A 13015-nucleotide genomic window follows, 5' to 3' on the forward strand; every position below is an offset into this window, starting at 1 on the left:
CAGAGTCACAGCAATCTCCACTGGGTTTTTGAGGCTATGAATTTGTACAGAATGAGATTGTCTTACTCCCACAGAGCGGTTGGTTGATTCAAACTGTTGACCTTTTGTTAGCAACCCAACACATTACCCGCTATGCCACCAGGCTTTATTTCTATTACCACCTGACATGTGAAGGACTCATGTTCTTGGGAATCTGATCTCCCTCCAACCCCATATTGGTGGCTGCTGGAAATAGGTAGACACAATTGTCAAGAGCCCTGTCCATGTAAACAAGACCCCATGACACTTGCCACCTTGCTTAAGGCGGAGGTTGTGATCCAAGGTGGCTAATCCATTGGTGGATGAACAACCAATTAGAGAGCCTCATTTCAGAATTTTTCACTTCCTGGCAGTAAATGGTAGGTCCTATCAGGGCCTGCAGCCTCACAGCTGCTACTGTGCTGAGAACATGTGCAAGTAGGAGTCAGAAGCCAAGGAGCCAGGCCTATGAGAAGCTAGCCAGCTGGGCGGGCCCATGCTGCTCTTAGAGGCTGAATGTCCTGTGATCTGTGCCTTCCAGGCCCAGTACCTAGAAGCCTAACTGCACTTTGGCCCCTGTGCCTGCGGCAGCCTGACAAATCACTCTGCTTTGCCCGTGGCAACCAACAGGGCTTTCATTGAGGCAGAAAGTCCCCAGCCTCAGTCCCACGTATCTGACCAGAAAGAAGCACAGATGTGGGGTGCCACTGAGCCACAGCAACGCAGAGAAGAGCACATGTGAATGCAAGCCTCTCTACTTATGCTAAGGCTCTGAGCTTGCCATGAGCTTTTCTGGATCTCACGACAAACCTGACTTCAAATTTGAACAGATCTGTATGGGTATTGGTGCCTGATGAGGAGATATCACTAAGACATTGGGCATTTCAGGTTTCTAGGGACAGGAGAACTCCACAGGGCAGCCTGAAACACATTCACCTCAGGTGGAAGAATACACATGGGTGCACATGCGTGCGCGCACACACACAAACTCACACACTACCACTACCATGTATAATAACACACACACGGGTGCACACAACAGCCTGGCCCACGAGTGGGCAGTGATAACTGAGAGAAGGTCCTGGGATGTGAGATGTAGTGATACAATCACACAGACAGAGTATAAATACACACGTACATATTTTTCTCTGTCTATCTCTCTCATATAAGAACATTATGACTTTTGTACTCATACATGTTGATACATCCCAATTCCCTCCAGCCACTGGACTAAAGCTTCTCTTGCAGGACATTGATGTGGTTCCCACTAATTTGCTATCACAAGAAAATAATGTTCCACGAACAAGAATAAATTCCAAAAGGGTATGGACAGGATACCCTACCTTTGTAAAAGTTAAGAATATTCCAAACAGTAGAGGCTATGGCTCAAAAGTGGCTATGGCTCTCAAGTATACGCATATGTGGCCCAAGTCTTACATTTGCTACTGATGACGCACCCACCTAGGCATTGACCTTCAATAGAGGAAAGAGGGGCAAAACTAGAGGAAGGCAGAGACAAGGCTAAATCTGTATCTGGAAATCTCCAATTTTTTAGAATTATGAAAGAGGGATGAAGGGAATGTGGCAAAATGTTAACATTTGTCTAATCTCTGCGGTAAGCTCATGAGTGTTTCATACTGTTACTGTTCTATATCGTTGAGTTAGGACAAATGCGTAGCTGATGCTCCAGTGGTTTTCAGAAGCAGTAAAGCACATGGGAGAAGACTGCCCATCTTTCTTCCTCACAGTAGCTGGTAGATTATAACCAAGTGCCTTTGGGTTGGTAGAGCAACTCCTTCCCTCTAGTTTTAGAATTATCCCTCATTTTAAATAAAGTTTTTAATGGTTTTGAAAACTTTGAGGCTGACCATCAGCATAAGCATCCACTCAATGGACTGTCTCCATGAGCTCACCAAAAGACATGAACAAGAATGTTCAACTCAGAACTCTTTACAATTGTCCTAAGTTGGAAAAACACTCAGAATGCTTGTCAACAGTAGATGGCATTAATAAATGGTAGAGTCCATTTTACAGGGCGAGCTCCAACACTGCACTACAGCCTGAACAAAGCTCACCCACATTATACTACTCCAAAGCCTCCAGACACTTGAGAGTCTACGCTCTTGAGTGGTTCCATTTACGTGAAGTTCAAAACTAAGGACATTCATTTCTAGTGTTTGAAGTCAGTTTAGTGCTTACCCCTGAGAGTGATAGTGAGTGGAGGGGAACTTGTGGGGTCCCTGTTTCTTATTCCAAGTGTGGTTACAAGAGTGGGTTCAGTTTGTGAAATTTATCAAGCTGTACACTTGACAACTTGAACAGCGTTCATCAGGATGTTATGTTTGAATAAAATTTATGCTATTTTCCCCCCTCCAAAACTCAAAAGTGAAGGCACATTCAACATAATGCTCTCTGACCGAGCTACCACATGAAGGCCATTGTCAGCCATTAATTTCTCAGCTCAAATTAATCTATTGATCACCACTGTTGTAGCATACTCAATATTGGACATGAAATTATCGACCTTGAATAGCCTCTCAGCTGCTGCAGTAATGGAGTGGGGGAAGGGGGCTCTGCTAATGGTGTTTCAGAGGAAGTAGTATTGCATTGCTGCGTCTGCCCAATGGAAGGTCCATTCTCAGTCCAGACCCCATCAAAAAATGCCTCATCCCATCCCAAAGGAAATTAAACTATTGCTCTTTGGTCTACAGCAGTGGATAGACCACAGACTGGAACACAGACATGGACTGAGTGTCCAGGTTAGCTGGGCAGCTAAAACAAAAAGCTCATCCATTCAATCCTTCAGAGAACAGAGTTTGCTAGACACCAACTGCAAGTGCCTGAATCTAGAAAGACACAACTTCGTGAGATGGGAATGTCAAATACACTGCACTTGGGCCTCCATCTCCCTGCCAAGCCCTGACATACATCCTCAATCAACCTCAACCCTTTTTAATCTCTAAAATGGGACAAGACACCTCTCAAAACTTCTCTGGGAAGACTAGAAGGTAATGATCTAGTGAAGAGACTGTTGATTTTTGTGGACATGATATATACATTTACTCTTCTGTTCATTATGTAGTACATGTATTCCAGAAGTTAGGCTGTTCTGTTTCTACAGGTATCTCTTTGAACTGTTGTCATATTTATGTAGTATACAGTGAGACTTCTATCAGAAACCAGGTGAACTCTTCTACCAGAGTCAAGACTGACTTCTTGTTGTTGTTGAGTACTATCGAGTCAAAACTGACCTATTACTGACCCTCCAGTGGGTTTTCAGAGGCAGTTAATCGCACGGAAGGAGATTGTCCATCCTTCTCCCATGCTGTGTGCTTTCGGGATTGTAGTTCAGGCTCTCACCACTAAGTCACAAGACTAGGAGGGGGAAAAGTTGGAACTTCCTCCTGTTTCGTAGTTCTATATAACCACACCTTGGGCAGGAAACCCAAATAGCTCAAAGAGGATAGTGATATCTCTCTTATGCAGAAAATGTTCTTCAAAGGACTGTGGCTGCTATGTTGCACAATTCCAGGGTGAACCATTCACAGTGTATTCTATGAGATATGTTTCCCCTGAAGCTGGAAACACATCAGCCTGGCCCAGGAGTGACCAAGCAATGCCCAGAGAAAAGGCTACCCACGACTTGCTCCCTGAGAGGAGGGCAGAGGGTCCTGGGAAAAGCCATCTCAGGCCAGAATCAACCTGCCTAGCCATTAATAGAGCTTTGTCTGGCGTTCAGCTGTCACCCTCCAGACAAGGGAGGAAAGCTCAGCAAAGGAGTCAGGGCCCCAAACCCTTTCTGCAACCCCAACAGATCCTAACGCTTGGCTGCAGGCAGAGAGAGTTGCTGACGCGCCTGCAGACAGCCATCTATTATCACATCCCTACCCCTGGAGGACTGACAGCCGCACTCAGCCTCAATGTGTCTCCCAGGCCAGCTGCTGATATGCGGCATGGCTGCTATCCAGCCATCAAAATGGCTTTCCCCCATGGCTGAGGTGGCAGACAGAGACTTCTCTTAGGGGAGGGTGAAGAAGTGGTGACTCAGTTGCTCTGTTAACCCTGCGTTTAACCCATCTGTGCTTCTGACATGTTCCCTGAGGTGGCTGCAGCATGGCAGCTCATCTGCTCCAAATTAGCCCTCCATTCCTCCCTCAGCCCCTCAGGACCTCACTGGAGCAGAGTGCCCAGTAAGCAAACCTGTGCTCACCTTGCCTACTGGGTACACTGTCCTATGACTGTACATGTGAAAAGAGGCTGTTTCTGTAGGGAAGTACTGTGGGTTTGGGGCAGATAGAAAGCCAGCCAGGCTTAGACACAGAATCTCTGCCATGGGGTGCGGATGGGCAAACCACGTGGACTTGTTCATCATAAATTAGTAACTGCCTTGCTTATTACCTAATTCCTGACAATTGAGGGCACATTTTCCCACCCCGTACATGGGCCCCTCTCTTAAGACCCTGAACTTGATCTGAAGACGATCCTGAGGACTTTGCAAGCGCCATCCAACTTCGTTCTCTAATTGGAAATGCTGAGCTCAATAAGGTGACACCCAGGCCTTGGAAATTCTCTGGGCCATGTGTGCTAGCAGTGTGCAGGGTGTTGATGTAAAAGAAACACAGGGGTACTTCTCCCTAGCAGCCCTGCCCCAGGCATTTCAAAAATCACAGAAATGAAGACTATCCTCCTTAGCTCTAGAGAAGTAAAACCAATGAAGCTGAGAGAAAGAGGTATCTTAAGGAAATGTTTCAAGTGCTTGTAGAGGCTGGCATGTCCCAGGGCTGTAGGTCAGACCTCAAGAGAGAAGCATTTGGGAAGGCTAATTAGCCCAAGTTGTCAGTAGGTAGACAGGCAGAGTTTCAGGCTGCTGGCTTTGGAGCTGATGAATCCAAATTCGTTAAGTATAGCAGGCCTCTGGCTTAAGTGTGGAGGCTGCAAACCAGATAGCCAGATATAGATCAGATAAAAAGCTCTCTGGCCAGTTTGAATCCACCAGGTGCTCCGCTGGAGGAGGCACAATCTCCTCCTGTGCCAGTCGGATCCCACTCAAGGGTACACAGCAAGAAAAAAATGAAAGAAACAAACAAAAACAACTCTCTGGCTTTTTGCCAGAGTGTCCAAACATATATTCAAATATAGGGCACACCTCTGAGGAGACTTCTCCATTATGGAAACACACTGATCATATCTTTACAAAATCGCCTCTGATCCTGCTTCACTGATGTTGTAGACATACATTTACAACACATAGAATAGTTATATTATCGTGATAATCATGATCGCACTGATAGTCAATATTAAGCAACACATGTCCCATTCTATGGCAGGTGAGGTCTTGTCAAGGACAAGTCCAGAAAACTGCAGTAAGTTGGTCCCCTACCTTGGCATGTTCCCACAGGGAGTTCTAGAACAACAAAGTCACCATAGAATTCCCCTCCCATAGAAACAAAGAGTCCAGGCTTTTGACCCCCTGGTTTTGGGCTGTGGCCTCCTCCACCTTGTCCCCAGGTATATACTGTTGTTGTGACCTCCTCCCTCCCGTTTACAACAGAAGGAATCCTTTCCTGGTCCGGTGTCACCTTCATGCTATTTGGTATGCTCCAGCCCATTGTTGCAGGCACTGCGTGGCACAGAAGTTAAGCTCTTGGCTGGTAACCGAAAGGTTGGCTATGGAAACCCACCATGTGATTCCTCAGAAGAAAGGCCTACTTGTCATTTGGCTTTGGTGCAGATTTTAAGTTGGAATTGACCTAATGGCACACAACAAGAACCAACCTAGGGAGTTCTCATCTTCAGTACTTGATTAGACAATACTCTGTTATTTTTCACTGACCAGTTTTTGGAAGTAGGTCACCAAGTCTTTGTTCCTAGTTCATCTTCATCTACAAGCACAACTGAATCGTGTCCATCATGGATGATTTTGCTGGTATTTGGAATATTAGAGGCACAACTTCTATCTAGCATTACAGTGGTGGAATCCACCACTATATGGCAGACTGATAGATAGGTGGTAAGAGGCATGTATAATAGGTATCTTGGGGAACGTGGATTCTGTTGACAAGGAGAATCTTCTGAGTAGGAGGCTACTGTGAGCTATCAATAGGGTATCAGTCAAGTAAAAGGGATCTGGACAAGGCGTCCATCGATAACAAATGCATTAAAAAAATTTATTTCCTCTGCCTAGTTTTCCCAGACTTGTCCTGGTTTTAGCACTACAGACTCACACAAGACACAATCTAAGCACACAACCCCCCTTCTATTCTCTCTTGAAAGTGACTCCAACTCTTACAGTCAGAAAAATGGATGCCTGGGATCTTCTGTTGAGGGCTGCTTGGGAGCAGATTGACTCAATCCCTTCTCTTCCACAGATGACAATGGCATTATGGTTCAAGAACAGAGAGCAAGATAATTAAGACCCAGACCCTCCATCTATGAGCCCTTGTGGCATGGTGCATTGTGTTGTGCTGGTAACAGAAAAGTCATAAGTTTGAATCCACCAGCTGCTCAGCAGTAGGAAAACAGGAAGTCTCCTTTCATAGATTTTGATCTCAGAAACCCGATTAAGGGTCACTGTGAGTCAGAACTGATTTGACAGCTCTTCACCACATTCTACACTTAACTGAGCTGTGATTAAAAAAAAAATCACCCATAAGCATCTTCCCATCAATTGTCATTTTCTTCAGGATGAAAAGGAACCTTAGTGATAAATCAAGCTCAGTGAAAATTGTTATCTAATTCTTTGAAAAGTAAACTTATTGGATAAAAAGGAGTAATATGAAAAGTCATCATATTCCTAAGGTTCTTGTATGATTTCTGCACCAAGTGGCTGCACGTTGGAGAGCTCGTGGTAGAAAGGTGAAAAGCACGAGGTTCCTGTCTTCAAGGGGATCACAGTCCAATGGCAAAGCTGGATACAGAACCAAACACACATCAGTAACAGTGCTGGGGAATTAGAGAGTAAAGGCACCAGCTGGTCAGCGGTAGTGGTATGAGAAAGAACTTGAACTTTTCCCAGAGATTTTGGTCTTACTAGAAACTTGTTAAGGATCTGTCTAGACTGTTAAAAAACAGCAATGTCAATCCAGAGACTATAGTGTACCCAATCGAGGATATTGTCTTCTCAATCACTTGCTATGCATCAGAGAGCTGGACAATGAATAAATATGGTGTTAGAGAAGAGTATTACACACCATGGACTACCAAGAGAGCAAGCAAGTCTGTCCTGGAGAGGGTGAAACCAGGCTGCTCCTTAGAGGCAAGGATTCTGAAACTGTCTCATAACTTGAGTATGTTGCTGAGAGGGGTCAGGCCTTGAAGAATGACAACAGGCTCAGTAGGGTGAAGGACCAGTGCAGGAGAGGAAGACCCTGGATGAGATGGATTGACACAGTGACTGGGGCAATGGAGGCAAATTTGTCAGAGATGTGAGGGTAGCTCAGGATAGGGCAAGGTTTAGAGCTGTTGTTCATAGGGTCACTACCAGTTATAGTCAAGCCGATAACAATATCTGGTCCTCCTTTCTTCTTGATTTCTAATTGGATAAAAGGACACTTAGAATAAAAACTGCATTTCCCGAACTCCTTTGCAGCTAGATGTAGTCAAGTAACTAAACTTGCTGCTTAGTGGAATGAAGGTGTCTTGTGTGATTTTCAGTCATGCCACTAATCATCCTCCCTTCATTTCTGCTGGCTGAGTTGCGGAGGGGGAGAGCTTGAACTAGACCATGACGTACAGCCAGCCCTATGCTGAAGATGGGAGAGCAACAAGATGGAAGAAACCTGCATCTTTGATGACTCTCTGAAGCTTCTTGAATCATCTTGAGCTGCATAACGCCAACTTCATTTATAAAGAAACATAGTACTATTTTGTTTACACCAAAACCAATGAATCCACTAAAACAACAACAACAACAACAAAAAAAAACACTCCACCAAAAAAAAAACCCATTGCCATCAAACTGATTCTAACTTATAACAACCCTCCATCAAGGTTATAACTCTTTACAGGAGGAGACTGCCTATCTTTCTCCCTCATAGTAGCTAATTAATTTGAACCATCAACCATTTGGTGGGATCCGCAACATAATGGACACCATGCCACTAAGACTCCATTGCCGTCTGAGTTAATGCCAACATGTGGTGACACACCATTGAGTTTTCAAGACTGTAAATAACTTTGTTTTTCTTAAAAAAATTCTTTTTCAATTTCATTGTGTTTTGAGTGAAAGTTTACAAAGTAAATTAGTTTTTCAGTCCACCTTTCGCACACATATTGTTTTAGGGCATCAATTACATTATTCACAACATAATCACACTTTTCCCACTTCCTCCTGCAATTCTTATTTCCATTAATCTATTTATCCTTCTCCTTCCTGCCTTCTGAGCCTTATCCTTAGCAAATGTTCATCCTTTCCACTCAACCTTCACTCAATAAGACAGACATAGGGAGCTCTCATGGCCTAGTGGTAAAAAGCTTCACTGCATTCCCAAAAGCATGTGGTTCAAATCCACCAGCTATTTCATGGAGAAAGATGGACAATCTTCTCCCATGCAATTTACTGCCTCCGAAAGCCCACTGGACTGTTAACTGTGAGTCAGTTCTGACTCAACGGTACACAACAACAACATGCTCCTGATCCAGACCATGGTCTTCTCAGTTGCCTTCTATGCACCTGAGAACGGGATAATAACTAAGGATGACTGAAGAAAAATCAGTGCCTTTTAGCTGTGGTGCTGGAGAAGAGAACGGAACATACCATGGACCACCAAGAGGACAACAAGTTTGTCTTGGAGAGGGTGAAACCAGGTTGTTCCATGGAGGCAAGGATTTTCAAGGGTCGTCTCACATACTTTGGGAGTGTTGCCAGGAAGGACCAATCCTTGTTAAAGGACATCATGCTTGGAAGAGTGGAGAGTCAGCACAGGAAAGGAAGACCCCAGACGAGATGGACTGACACAATGACAGATGTGTTAGATACAGTGAATGTGTTAGATAACATTGGCTCAAAATAGGGCAGGATTCAGAGATATTTCTTGTTCATAGGGTCATTATAAGTCATAGTCAACTCGATGGCACATAACAACAACATAACGTGAACAATTATAGCAGAGAAGCACTCACTGCTTAGACTAACCAACCACATAGGGGTCAAAAGAACACCATTTGCCCAGGATTATAAATCGTAACGGAAAGAGACTGCCTTATCTTTGTCCTGAAGAACAGTTGGTGAGTTTGAACTGCCAATCTTTCAGCTGGCAGCTCAACACTTAGCCTGCTATGTGTCACCAGGGCTCCTTCTATTTTTTTAACACCACTGAGATTTTCTGTTACTTGATGCTAAGTCTGTCTCTAATAGGTAAAGTGAGGGCAGGGCTGTCCTATTCTAAACACAGAGGAGGTGCACTCATTTTCAATTTTGTGGTGACCTTTTATTTTCCACCCAACTTTCCATTAGCTCATCAGACTCTTTTAATCTCTTTTAATTCCTGTGATGGAAGCCCTGGTGGGACAGCAGTTAAGCACTAGGGAGTACTGGTGGCGAGTGGGAAGAAGCTGTGCTACAACTCTAAATCACATGATTCGAATCCACCAGCTGCCCTGAGGGAGAAGCTTGGGCAGTCTTCTCCCATGCAATTTGCTACTTCTGTAAACCCACGGGACACTCAGCTATGGCTCAGTTCTGAAGTTATACTGTCAACCCTAAGGCACATGGTTCAAATCCACCAGCCGCTCTGTGGTGAAAATTAAAGCCTTTGAAAACCCACTGGAGAATTAGCTATGAGTCAGTTTTGACTCAACAGTACACAATAACATCCATACTCCATGAGCCACTCTGGTATTGTGCTGCTAATCAAAAGGGCGGTTCAAATCTACCAGCCACTCTTCAGGAAGAAAACGAGCAGTCTCCTCCCAAAAAGATTTACAATCTTGGGAGGCCACTGGAGGATCAGTATGAATTAGAACTGATTTGACCACACTCAGTTTTGAGTACACCATAAAGGAGCCCTCCATGAAGGTAGTGAGTAACATGTAGTGTGTGACGTGCATGCCAGACTGCTAACTTAAAGGTTGGCAACTTGAATCCACCAGTCAATTAATAAAAGAAAGGCAAACAGGCTCCTCCCATAAAAATGAACAGCCCTGAAAACCAGTGGAGGGTTGACGGGAGTCAGAATGAACTGCAAGGCAGTAGGGTAGTATTCCGTGGGCAAAAGATGTGGCATCTGCACCTGTAAAGATTACAAGCCTTGGAAATGCTATGTGGTTATACTCTATCCTATAGCATCACTATGAGTTGGACTCGGTCCTGTGACAATGAGTAGCCGTTGGAATGGATGCCGTGGTGTACTGACCCATCCTCGGAAAGGCTGCTCCAACTACTGGGCATGGCGTCGACAAGCAGCCTTGGCTTTCAGCCCCTTGACGGGGGTGGTGCTATGGCTGCAGGTTCACGGTTCTAGTGCTTCTCAATACACTGCTAAGTGCTGTCAAGTCAGTTCTGACTCATAGTCATCCTGTGTACAACAGAAGGAACCATGGTCTGATGCTGGGCCATCCTCACAGTCAGTCACTGTTGTCCTTGAGCCCATTGTTGCAGTCACTATGTCATTCCATCTAGTTGAAGGGCTTTCCTTTTTCACTGACCCTCTTTACCACACAGGATGTCTGTGCCCAGGGGCTGGCCCTTTCTGCTAACATGTCTAAAGTGTGTGGAATTATTATGTCCTTTCTAACTTCCAAGGAGCATTCTGGCTGCACTTTTTCCAAGGCAGATTTGTTCACTCTTCTGGCAGTATTCAGTATTTTTCTTCACCAACACAATTCAAAGGCATCAATTCCTCTTCAGCCTTCCTTATTGATTGTCCAACTTTCACACGCACATGAGGCAATTGAAAAGGGCTCCCCTCATAGTAGCCCACATCAATGACTGGAAGATGTTGAGTAAGGATCCCTGGCCATCTCACTCAAGTCAGGACCAGACTGAGGGGCTCCTAGGGGGTCAGCTAAAACTATCCCTGGACCATCACAGCTCAATTGCTCCTTCTCCCCTCACCCCCTGCATCATCTCCCTCCCTTTGCCAGGTATTGATTCCTTAAGTTCTTCTTAATTTAATTATCCCGTACTTTAAACTCTATCTCAGAGTCTGCTTCCTCAAGAGCTCAGCTCCTGACAGACAACCTCTGATGACTTGACTTCTGGACTCTGTCCCAATCTTTCAGCCTCTCCCTCTCCATCCTCTAATAGCAATTTAGAGCCAGTAACACCAACACCTAACACTGGGTGCAATTAGCATCTCATGCAATTAGCACTTAATATGAGCTCTCTGTGATGCTAATAGAAGCCTCTCAGCTGAGCTCTGAGCTAAGGTTCCTCTGGCCTTCCCTAAGTGGTCCCCAGAGAGGCAAGCTAGCTAAACTGAACCCTCAGCAGAAGTCAGAAAACCTGGGTTCACTACTCATCTTTGTCTCTGGCATACTGTGTAACATCAGTCCCGCCACTTACCATCTCTGGAGGTTTTTCCCTCCACTGTTTGAACCAGTAAATGGAAACGACAAATTTGATTTTAGAGGACATTTTTGTCATTAAACCAGGGACTGGTAAAGTACAGCCCATGGGCCAAGTCAAAGCTGCCTGTTGTTGTAAAGAAAATGTGATTGGCATACAACCACGTCCATTTATTTACATATATTAGTATATGCATGAAGTGGGTGTGACTGGAGCTAAAAGAGGCAGGGGGAGAACAGGAGGTCAGGCCAAGTCAGTCCCTAGATCACAGGGGACATTGTTAGAACCCCAGCTTATACTATCACAGATACAGGGTGTCAAAGTGGCTCGCTGAGCAGAGAAGGGACACATCTGACTGATTTCAAGACTCATCTTTCTGCTGTGTGTGGACCAGAGTGGGGAGGAGGGAGGCAGCGGGATCAGTTAGGAGGCAATGGCAATGATCTGGGTGAGAGCTGAGGTTGACTCTGGCCAGCAGAGAAGTAGTCACTTTCTGTGTATGTTTTGAGGGTGGAAACAACAGGCAAGAATGTTCCAGGGACGAGGAGGGAGACACTGGATTTCGCCTTTTGTCTTCCTATTATACTGACTCTCAACTCACCGCAATCCCATGTCACCCAACAGAACTACCTCATAGCATTTTCTTGGCTGTAATCTTTATGAAAGTAGGTGACCAGGCCTCTCTTCCTCAGCATGTTGTGTGGGTTGCAATTGCCAATTTTTCAGGCTGTGTCACCAGGGCTCCTTCAAATGGAAACATTGCATCTTAAAGTCATTTTCAGGACCCTAAGCAGGGTGGGAATTTATTGATCCCAAAAGGCTCACCCTGTCAGCAATGACAAATGTGAATGTCACTGATGAAGCAGAAGTGTCTGCTCTCACTGGCGATGGTTCTGGCTGTTAGTGAAAAGGGCAGAGACTCTCATGGCACTTGTCTCCTCCCCATTGACTATAGCAGGCCCGTTGGCTTTTTTGCCAGCTTAACCAGCCTGACCACAGAAGATGCTTCCCCATCATGGTGGTTTGAAAACATGTCCACACGATCCTTGCTATGCCATCCTGGGCCAGTCTTCATGACCTGTAGAATATGGAAATGACACTGCATGACTTCTGAGGCTGGAGATCAGAGGAGGCCACGCAGAGCCAGCCTCGTTTGGAGTGAGGGTTATGGGGGATGACAAGGCCCTGTAAGGAGTGCAGTCCCCCTCAGACTACGACCCTGTGGAGGCCACATAGAGGTGCTTATACTGACAGTGCCACTGGAGTGGTTGCCACCTAACTGCCAGCCCAGTGAGCACGCCATCTTGGAAATGTGGAGCCAGTAGTAGATTCCAGCCCAGCCACCATCTGACGGCAACCACAGGAGAGATCCTAGGTGGGAACTGTTTGCCCAAACCTGTTCTGATCCTTGCCCATGAAATCATAAGCAAAGTAAAGCCATGGAGTTTAGAGTGAGTTGTTGCCCAGCGATATTAATCAAAAGACCTATCT

Source organism: Elephantulus edwardii, unplaced genomic scaffold, assembly GCF_000299155.1.
Source record: "Elephantulus edwardii isolate Elephantulus edwardi_28Jun2011 unplaced genomic scaffold, EleEdw1.0 scaffold00210, whole genome shotgun sequence".
NCBI classification, from domain to species: Eukaryota; Metazoa; Chordata; class Mammalia; order Macroscelidea; family Macroscelididae; genus Elephantulus; species Elephantulus edwardii.